A 12,500-nucleotide genomic window follows, 5' to 3' on the forward strand; every position below is an offset into this window, starting at 1 on the left:
GAAGACTATGCCATTCTGGTAATGGCCTTTCCAAGAATGTGAAAGTTTTATGGTATCAAAACTTCTGAGCTACAAATATTTTGTATATGTTCTATTATATGTGTACACTGGGTTGGTGTCATCATGGGAATTTTAATGTGAGCAATATTTTCATTATATTTATTGCATAAAAATTATATTAAGTTAAAATAACAGGAATTTCAAGTGATGCTAGAAGATGCCTCTTTAATTAATTCAATCATTACGATTACACATTTTTAATCAAATTTTTTAAGTTTTATAACTACTCCTGCATTCATGAGTTTCTTTTATCTTCATAGCTATCTATCGATTATATATCCATGATGACTTTATAGATGCATTTGCTTTTAATCATTTTGCTTCTACTCACTTATTAACGACCAACAAGGGACGACATATGATACATGAAGAATATTGCCTTACTAAAGGAGGCAGAGAAATGGTTGCTACTTTTGTTTCAAAACCCTAAAACCAGTTTTATTAATCGAACGTTTATTGCAATAGAAGTTCATACTTTACTTTACTTCTACTTTGATGGCTGCTTTTTCCGGTCCCATACAGCAGGGGAACCCCACTCTCTACAGGACCTCCACTGTCGTTTTACCTTGTTCGTTCACAGTATTTATCTTTTCAAGTCGCATATTGTTCATTTACTGTTAAATCGTCACTGTCAAAAGACTCATGAAATAAGAAAGTCCTCCGTTTCCTCTTGAAAGCTTTAATGTCTTCAATCATTTGAATGTTCCATGGGAGCTTATTATATAGTCTCGGGGACGCAAATTTAAAGGCTCTGGAGCCCAAAGTGAACATAAATCTAAGAGGTGTAATGTTAGTTCTACTCCTTTTACTAGAAGAGAAAAAATTTAACCTGGTGAGGAACCCACCTTGCGTTAGTAATAACAATAAGCATCCAACAAATATGACATGTGTTGTGTTTTATGTTTGACAGGTGACTATGATTCATAAGTAACATGAGTAGAAAGAATTCTAAAGCTTGTTAGTCACCATCTTTTTTGGCTTTTATATTTTTTTTCAATAATTTTAAAACAAACGTAAAAACTAAAGTATAGAATACAGATGCTCTTTATTTTTTTTTTCAAATAATTGTGAAAAAGCGTGAAAACTAGATTATAGATACTCTCTCTCTCTCTCTCTCTCTCTCTCTCTCTCTCTCTCTCTCTCTCTCTCTCTCTCTCTCTCTCTCTCTCTCTCTCGCCTCGATAACATTTAAACCAAACCTCTTGATCTGCTGTTTACATACCTATCATATGCTTTACTTCCATGATGGGGACTTTTAGTTGCTCTTAACATCATATCATCTGTATCATATATATATTTTCAACCTTTTCAATATTGTCTCACGGTTGAGTCTACTAGAATCATATGCACACTCACACACACACACACATATATATATATATATATATATATATATATATATATATATATATATATATATATATATATATATATATGTATATATATATATATATATATATATGTATATATATATATGTATATATATGTGTATATATATACATAGATGTATATATGTGTATATATATATATATATTTATATATTTATATATATGTATATATGCATATATATATATATATATATATATATATATATATATATGCGTGTATGTATATTTACTTCTACGACATTTTACATTAGGCAGTCACTCATACAATGAACGTAACAAAAGATGTTCACAAGCAAAAGCATGCTTGCAAATCAGTATAATGAATCAAGAATCCATTTATTAGTATTAAAATTTTATCAAAATATGTTTCTTGAAGTCGGTGGGTGTGTTTTTGTACAGATTTGTAACTATATCATTAATATTGCTTCGTCGTAATAGTTATAAACTGAAATCTATTTTTTATTTCTCATACAATGTAGCGACCGCTTAATTGAATTAATAAAATATCCCATTATTGAATAATTTTTTGCAAAACTCACCTCCCCGTAGCCAGGAGAAAGGAAGATTAATCCGTAACGTTATAAACTACCTGAACGACATAAAGGAACTGTGTCTGGAGGCCAAAGAACGTGACAAAAGAAAAGGGCTCGTGGTCTTATCGACCTGCTGCCCAAGAGGGCAGCCGTTAGGGGACGAAGAGGAAGATGGGACCCCATTTATATAGGCGTCTTAAACAGTTTTTGCGACGTGGTCTCTACTTCAGTAGAATTATGCACGGCCTTCATGGTGAATTTTTTTTTTTTTTTTTTTTTTTTTTTTTTTTTTTTTTTTTTTTTTTTTTTTTTTTTTAGGCTATGAGTCCTTTGGATTTTTTTTCAAGTTATTTTTTAGGCTTTGAGTCCTTTGGATTTTTTTTTTTTTTTTTTTTTTGGGGGGGGGGCGTGTAACCCTATAATCAGTTAATACATGGAAGAAAGTGTGTTGCCAAGGCAGTAAAGATGTTGCAGAATGCAAGGAAAAGCCTGAGGTTATTAAACATCATAAATGTTATAAACATTATAATCAATTTACTGAGGCAGTTACCAGTTATGAAGTAGGTGTCCGCCAATGATAATGATGATAGTAATTTTAATGATAATAATTTTAATAGTGGTATGGAAATAATGATGATTATATCAAATAAACGTTGCAGATAGCTTTGAAAAGCCTGGCGTTACTAAACAGATGACCAGGTCATCATAAATGTCATAAACATTACCAGTTACGAAGTTGGTGTCTATTAATGATAATGATAATAATAATTTTAATAGTAATAATTATTAGTGGTTGTAGAAATAATGATGATTATTATTAAATAATCGTTAGATTTATTCTTCAGATCAAATTGTAAAATATGAAATTCCCCAGGACGAGGATTTTCTCAAATTAATATTAAATAAAAGCCAAGTTTGAATTTTATAAGAGAGCAAAGTTTAGTGCCTTCAGGAATTGCGTCTGAAGGCTATGTCTTAATTGGTGTCCCAACTGGAAGTAAAAACTGGTTGCCTGGTGATGATGAAGTCCCTTCGCTTCCCGGGATGGGTATGACTCGCCAGGAAATAGAGATTGTATCAGTGAAAGTAGACTGTCATTTATTAAGCCATATTTAAATATATCATTCAGCCTTTTGCAATAATACAAGGCAAGGTAATCTTTCCTGTTAAGCCTTAAATAATGATAAATGGTAAGGCTAGAATTTAAATCGACAAATTTGATATAAAATTTCGGAGGGAGAAGAAAGAACAAGTAGAAATATTATTTTCTGGTGATGATATGAACTGAACCTAACTCTAATATTTGTATTTATCTTGGATACTATTAAGTTCCTCATAATCTTGGAGAATTAAGCGTAATCAAGAACGGATTCGGAGGATAATTGAATAGAAATACGAGATCCATAAATCCCATTAGGTATACTGTAAGAAATAAAAATATTTAACAACATTACAAGAACAGAATAGTTGAATACCATAATGGAAGTCAGATATCACAGAAAAGGAGTTAAGCTATATAATTATGGAGTTTGGTTCTTACAGCACTACAGGCCCTCTATCTACCTCACAAAAGAATTAAAACAACATTAAAAACTACACAAGATTCTAACAGTAGTTTAAGATTGGATAGCCAGATGAGAAAAGGGTATACAAGGACACTAATTAATGCGACCAAATCTCGTGAACATAGTTAGGGATATAAGATCAAAGGTGTTTTGAAGAGGTCAGCTACTTTCTCCAGCAGGAGTTTTCATATTGATTACACATGAAAATGCAACGTTCGCTACAAATGTGGAACAATATGGTCACATCCATTAAACGTTACATCCAATGCCCATTCCTGCTGTGAAACTCCCAATATGAGCAATCACCTGCCATTAGCTAGGACTTGAATAGTCAACCGAAACTGTGGCCTTCTGGATTGCATATGTAACTAGCCTGTGATTAATAGTTTTTAGACTGGTACTGTCATATTATCAAGTAGCTCCAAATATCGAAGTGTGTGACACAGGATTTATGTACGGGATGATTTTCCGATAAAATAACTGTATAGCTGGATTTGGACAAGGGACACTCATAGATAATGCCCTCGTTATATTCCTTTTATAGGAGCGACCAATATGCAATACTTGAGAAAACATTATCCCTATAGAGGTAAAATGGTCGCTGGAGATAATACAGTATATCACCAGTTCAGATTTGCTTTAAGGTGTTGTCAATTAAACCAAATGTGGTTAGCTACTGGAGTGACAATATTATTTAACACTATGGGAAAATATTAGATATATAAATTCCAAGATAAACTATTAGAATGAGTAAGGATAACAGGTGGAGGTGATGCTATTGCAGGGAAGTATAGTAATCATTTTATCTTGATCCTTACTTAACAAAAAGATCAAGAATCACGAAGGAAAAATGTTTTGCTCACTGATAACTTTCGGTTTCATTTTACCGATCATACCACAAATGGGGCCGTCAAACATTGCCTCGAAAATATGCTATATATAGTTATTCACCCAAAGGAGATGGTTTCTGAAAGAAAACACTAAAATTTGCCTGCATACGTTATGCAGACTTCTTTTCAATTGTTATGCGTGCATAATTCGTCAATTACTCTTGAAGAATCCTTATGAAAAGCAAATAAAATAGCAACAAACCCAGGAAATTAACTTTAAGTTCTGATTACTAGTTTCAACAAAGGTTATTTGAATCTATTTTTTTATTGTGCCACATTTTCTTTTTTTAAATCTTCGGACAATCTACGGGCTGTTGGCATAGCAAGAGTCTGTGTTCTGCAGCAAGTAAAAAAAATCTTAACCATCCAACGACCAGACAATTGATTTGGTTATACAACTAAGCACTCAACCTACATCTAAATGTATAACCTGAAATGTGTCAAATTTGGGAACTTCGTATCATGGAACACTGGAAATTCTCACCGGATATAGATTTAATACATGCACACGGAAGCTTGCTCATGGTTGACTGCATTATCAGTAAAAGAACAATTTGCTTTCCCAACTAGGCCCATAACATGGTCTTATTTTTTACAATAAAACAGAAAGCTATTTGATGTCTTTGGCACCTAGATCGTTGAGACATGACGAAAAAGAAAATATGTATATTCTGAAGTCATCGATAGAAGCTGCACATGAATCTTCGTACCTGGGTAACGTTATGAAAGATCAAATGGATACAGCTAACATCAAGTAGAGAATACTTAACCCATTTGTAATTGTCAGCATAATAAAACCAAGTTTGCCTTCTGTCACCGGTAATACACTAAGGTTCTCTTGTATTGCTGTATCGGTTAAGGTTGTTCCATATTATCAAACTTTACCGTAGAGATCATTAGTTATCCTATTATTATTATTATTATTATTATTATTATTATTATTTGCTAAGTTGCAACCCTAGTTGGAAAAGTAATGAACAATTAAATCGAAATATGTTAAGAACAGTAACAGCATTAAAATGAATCTTTCATATTTAAACTCTACAATCTTAAAAAATAAAACAAAACAAAAAACAAGAGGAAGAGAAATAAGATAGAATAGTGTGCCCAAGTGTACCCTAAGAAAGAGAACTCTAACCCAAAGCAGTGGAAGACTATGGTACAGAGGCAATGGCACTACCCACGACTAGAGAATAATGGTTTGATTTTGGAGTGTCCTTCTCCTAGAAGAGCTGCTTATTATAGCTGAAGAGTCTCTTCTATCCTTACCAAGAGGAAAGTAGCCACTTAACAATTACACTGCAGTAGTTAACCCTTTAAGAGTAAAAACCTTATTTGGTAATCTCAGTGTTGTCAAGTGTATGAGGACAAAGGAGAATATGTAAAAAATAGGCCAGACTATTCGGTGTATGTGTAGGCAAATGAAAAAATGAGCCGTAATCATAGGAAAGATTACCCAGTTAAAGGACCCAATACCTCTCTAGTGGTGGTATCTCAACGGGTGGCTGGTTCATAATGGCATTCTTTGGCATCTAATAAACCAATCGTACCACTATTCGGTGAATGAAGGGAATCTAAAAAACCGTTTAGATACTATGAAAACTGTTATCGGGCTCTTTATCCAGTTTAATCCTCAGACAATGAAATATCACTAACCTGAAAATCTAAAACTTCTAAAAACATTGAAGCGAGACGAACAACTAAGTTCGGAGAAAAAATGGCAAAAGGAGACTTATTTAACTTGATGACGGAGCTTTTTATTGATTTTTTCTCGTTTAACTTTAGTTGTTTTTGTTTCAGTTTTTATTATTTTAGTGTGTTTTTGCACATCGTTATTATCATTCCTGTAATTTCTGTATAATTATTTCTCAATATAATATAGACTATTGTTGGATGTACTTATCTCTTACTCTCTATGATCTTGTAATGTTGACAAACAGGTTTATTTACTTTTTCTTTTTACATCAATTAGTTATGTTTCTTATTATTATTATTATTATTATTATTATTATTATTATTATTATTATTATTATTATTATTATTGTTGTTATTCAATAGTGTGGATAAAATCATCTATATCTCTTACCAAATAGAATTTTATTATAATAAATAATATTTGCGTTAAGTCTAATTTCTTTCTTATTCATTTTGTAGTGGTTTGATTTTATATGCATTTATTTAAGCACCATTATTGTTATGATTAGTATTATCGTTATTACTATCACCATCAGTAGTAGTAGTAGTATGAACCAAGCTCTCTCTCTCTCTCTCTCTCTCTCTCTCTCTCTCTCTCTACTTTTTATTTAGCCTGATTGCTTATTCCTCTCAATCCATTCCTTTTAAATTTTTTGTCATTTATATTTCGACAGTTCATCTGCCTTGATGCCTACTTCCATCACCAGTCTGTCCTAATGAAATTTACTATCCTTTGTCCCCTGCGGCCTTCGTAGCATTGAAGGCCAATCTTTATATCTCGGTCTCGATACTACGCCTAAGACTCACGACAGGTCCTCCCTAATGAGGTTAAGAAAGAAAAATAAAAAGTTACTCAGCCGACCACAAATTCTGCCTCGTCAGGGGATTAACTTTTGTTGATGACTGGTCAAGTGGTTGGGGGAAGGATGAAGTCCGTAGCTTCTTCGAAACATATCATCTGGGGCACGTGTCCCTTACCTTCCCCCATATACCCATACCTAAGGCTACTGTGTATGGCGGTCAGAGAAATGGCTGGAAATATAAAGTTACAAGATGGATACGTAATTGGTAAAACTGATCATCTTTCATACTAAGCAAGGAAATACCCTGCTACGGGACAGACATGCTTGAATTGTAGAAAGATGGGCCCTTTTGCAAATGTTTGTAGATTCCCTAAGCAGTACGCAAAGAAAATATGTGGAACAGTTGATACTATAGGCAAAGAGAATAATGTGGAAAATGTTCATGATAATCAGGTCAGAAACTGATTTTGCGTTTCGCATAAATTCTGTCAACAAAGATGCAAAGAAACATATCGGTAGAAGTGATCGTAAATGGTAAACTAATTATAATACAAGTTGACACAACAGCTGATGTATCAATTATGTCTGATAAAACACCGAATACCATTCGTAATTTGGTATTAAAAGGTACTAATACATATTTAAAAGTTTTATTTATTGGTATTATTTTGCGTTTAGTTTAGTGTAACTTGTTCTTATTCAATACAGTGTCCCTTTCTAAGTAGGGATACCTTAACGTAGTGAAAGGGTTTGCGTTTTGCCATGATCAGCAAAGCTGTACTAGTCAGGGCCACCCATATTAGGCTGGTTTGCTGTGAGTGATCCAACGAAGATCTCCCACCATTACCAATCCGCAGTGACCAGCGTGGTGAGGAAAACTGGCCAAAGCCCAGATGTGAATTGACATGTCTGAGGCCTTTGTCCTGCATTGTACTAGAAACGGCTGCATTGTTGTCGTTGTTGTTGATTATAAAAAGGATGATTTATTACATGCTATAGAATCGTTTTCCGATAAAGCCCTTCATACATCTTTTCAACAAGAATCGCCGGTTAATGAGGTATTGGTCGCTTATAAAAGCATTTAGTTTTGGTGTAGGCTTGACGAGATTATTAAGCTTAAGTAAAACTTTAATAAATTGACATAAGGAATCATATATCCATGAACATATTGTTTTTATTGGGATGAAATATTCTTGTTCAAACTGCCAACACTTATCTTTCTCTTGTGTGTATTTTGATGAAATTATTTGTTGTGTTTGGCCTACTGTATCTTTTTGCACTTGAATAATTTACCGTATATTTTTGCACTTGAATGGTGTACTGTATATTTCTGCATTTGAATAATGTACTGATTAATTTTATTAATTACTGTTTTAAAGAAATTAGCTTTCTTTTAATGTGTAGAAATTAACAATGAGTGTCGTAGCATTTAAAACTTGTTATGATAAGTACCGTTGTTATTATTATTATTATTATTATTATTGTTGTTGTTGTTGTTGTTGTTGTTGTTGATATTGTTGTTGTTGTTGTTGTTATTATTATTATTATTATTATTAATATTATTATTATTATTGTTATTATTATTATTATTATTATTATTCCATTTCCATTCAGCTTTGCAAATTAAGGAATTTTTGGTCGGAAAATGATCTGCTCGTATAGATAAAGAAATAATATAAATATATTTTATTTAAACTAAAAAAAAAAAAAGAAATAAGAAAGCTGAAAAATAAGAATTTATTTTTCGTAGATCATATCAGGTTAACACTCCATCGTTCAAAGTTGTATTTCATTACTTTAGAAATTAGTCAGGTCCTCATCAGTGGATCTAAGTCTCGGTTTTGAAGTCCTGTTAATATCCTTAGGGAATAATTAGCTTCATTCGTTATCACTAGAGTCAAGTCGTGATGTCTAAAGGCTGTTAACTTTTCCGAACGAAAATCCCATTAAGATTTTGTCATTCTTTTCGTATTGGAATTATATATATATAATATATATATATATATATATATATATATATATATATAAATATATATATATATATATATATATATATATATATATGTATGTATATATATATATATTATAAATATAATTCCAATACGAAAGGAATATATATATATTTATATATATATTATATATATGTATATATATAATAATGTATATGTATATATTTATATATATATATGTATATATATATATATATTATAATGTATATATATAATATATAATGTATATATACACATTGTAATGTTTATATATACACACACACACACACACACACACATATATATATATATATATATATATATATATATATATATATATATATATGTATATATATAAATATATTCTTACCAAGTTGGTCTTGTATAAGTGTAAATATTTTATTCATGTGTTTCATTTGTGTATTTAAGAGATACATAGCCAGCTCGTAAGGGGGTTCTCACTCATGTAGGTTCAAGTAAAGGTATTAAAATCGTCTTTCATTTAATTGTATTTTTCATTCAAGTCAGTATATGTAAATTTACGTAATGTTAAAAAATTAGCTTTTTATTTCAAGTATTTTGTTACCAAGTCTTATGTAATTTCTTTTAGGTATGCTGTATAACCCATACGAGGTTTGATTGCGAGGTATTACATCATGTTTATATATCCACGTGGTTAGAATGTGCATGAAAATTCTCGAAATAGATTTATTGTTTCCTAGGTACACATATGCCACATAAATTTTTTCTCTTACTTTCAAATTTGCCATGTATCTGTTTCTTAACAAACGCTTGATCCAGCACCCTCTAGTCTATGTACCCAAAAGGAAAATTATTTTATGAAAAATGTTATGATTAGAACCTTTGCCTCGGAGGTGAAATAACACTAGACGGTAGATTTAGACTATTGAGTTTAGTTCTGCTTGCTCAGCAATATCTCTTCAAAGTAAATATCTTAAACTATTCCAAACAACCATTTGACTGCCGATGATGTCATAATCTCCTCACCTAACTTGAGGGATGTTAGTAAGCTCTTGATTTGTATCTATTCGTTTTTCGTCCCAGTCATCTTTGTTTCGCTTATCTTTCTGAGCATTTTTGGCATTAAGCCTTCTTTTTCTTTTTCTACTTTAGTGGAGTCGACAATCATCTTGGCTAACAGATGAAACCTTTAAGCAAACTTTAGGTAATTTGGCTCTGCACCTGCTCGGGAAATCATGACTTCGAACAGTGCTGCGTACATAATTCCTCAACGTGTCCTATAACCCTATAACCCGCTACCCTAGAATAGTCTTTAAAGGAGGCCAGAGAAATATACTTTCTAAATGGAACCTAAATTAAAACATTTCTTAGGGATATATTGATTATAAAGAAATTAAAAGACTCTCAATAAGTCAATTTCTTGTGCAAGTGAAGAAGAAACGGACCGAATATTCTTCTCAAAAATAAGTTTTCGATCAAGATTCACAATTATGATATTAAATGAGTTGTATAAAGTTAAAAGGACATTGTCAATGCAAAGATCGAGATGTTGAGGAGACAATCCCTTTAACCTACTCTCAATCATACTTCGAGTTTTGTTTGTGATCAAGGAGACCTGACTGCAATAATTACAGAGGCATCACACTTACATTAATTGTCATAAAAATATACAGTATGTTCATTCTAAAGAGGCTAGAGAGAAAGATTGATGAAAAGCTGAGATATGAACAAGCAGAATTTAGAAAAGGTAGAATTTGTACTGACCAAACTTTCATTTTAGAAGTGTAGTTTGTTATGGCAGAAAGAATAACAGATTACAGTTTCGTTAAGTAGGATGGGAGCTAAATTAAGAGTTTTAACTCTGTTGACTGGCAAAGTAAACAAACTAATTCGACGGTGGAAGTCTGCTACCTTTTGATTACATTCCACACAAGCCCATTCATCAACTGTCACTCCACACAATAACCATTCAGCCGTCAAACACATTGCTACGGCTTCTCCGAATCCTCATACATGAAATGTTTTTCTCCTCCGTAGAGAAAAAGTCATTAGCATTAAGGAAAAATCCAGCGAATATTTTTTGACGATTCCCTTCTTTTTCAAAGTGTATATATTCTTACGGCTGTATTCATTACACATAGAATATGCCATCATATTACCCTAATCTGTTTTGTATGCTTCGAAGACGTGCGATCTCTTGAGGTGGCGGTGTCCGTGTTCCAGCGGTGTCCGTGTTCCAGGGATTACCGTTATTCATAAGCCACATTGTGGCCGCCCCAACCTCGACAATAGCCGTGCTCCTGGTCTTGACTTTTGCCTTCCCTTTTCATCACTGGTTTCTTTTCTTTGTTGTTTGGATTTTTTTAGCCTCTTTCGATGGACACCTTGGCTCTGTTTCCGTGCAAGAGAAGGCGGGGCAGATGGCTATCTACGATGGATCGTTTATAAAAAGTGATATGTGAAAAAACTTATTTTCGTCTGTGGATCAGAAAATTTCGTGGGGTTGGGCTTTATTTGGGTGAAATAAGATAATTATCATCATTATGCCTATTCAATCGATCTTAATGCTAAATTAAATCAGGAATTATTTACCCCTGTAAAGGTTTTAAAGGTTACTCGTTTTGTCATAGAAAACGGAAATGTGTTAGGACTCTTGCAGTGAAATTAAGCTTATGAAAAATCCTAGATTATACATGGGATTAAGGTCATGATTTAAAAGAAAAAACTAAAGATATTCCCAACAAACCTACCATATACCACACACACACATTATATATATATATGTGTATATATATATATATATATATATATATATATATATATATATCATCATCATCATCATTCGTTGCTAGTCCACTGCAAGACAAAGACCTCAAACGTCGGTTAAAAGATTTTCTATGACAATCTATACCTGCAGATTTTCTTAGCTTGTCAATTCATCGTCTTCCCTTCCTTGCTCTATTTCGTTTGCTATATGTAAGGACTCATACTGTTATTCTTTTTTGTGCATTTATACACACACAAACACACACACACACACATATATATATATATATATATATATATATATATATATATATATATATATATATATATATATATATATACATATATAAACATATATGTGTGTAAATATATATATATATATATATATATATATATATATATATATATACATATATATATATATATATATATATATATATATATTAATATATATATATACATATATATATCTTAATATATATATATATATATATATATATATATATATATACATATATATATATATGTAGGTAGTATTGATTTTTTTATTTGAGTGATAGTTATTATTATTATTATTATTGCTGTTGTTATTATTATTATTATTATTATTATTATTATTATTATTATTATTATTATTAACGAAACAATTTTATTCATGATATCTCTGCGTAAATGATTATGAGTAAAAACAGCGAAAAAAAGTATGAATATACTTATTCAATGTTTAATTATCATCTTCGTAATAAATGTACCCACTGACGCACATGCATGTAGACATACGCATCCACACAAACACACACAAAAGTACGCTCACAAAACGCTTCGTCCGG

Source organism: Palaemon carinicauda, chromosome 39 (genome assembly GCF_036898095.1).
Source record: "Palaemon carinicauda isolate YSFRI2023 chromosome 39, ASM3689809v2, whole genome shotgun sequence".
Classification (NCBI taxonomy): Eukaryota; Metazoa; Arthropoda; class Malacostraca; order Decapoda; family Palaemonidae; genus Palaemon; species Palaemon carinicauda.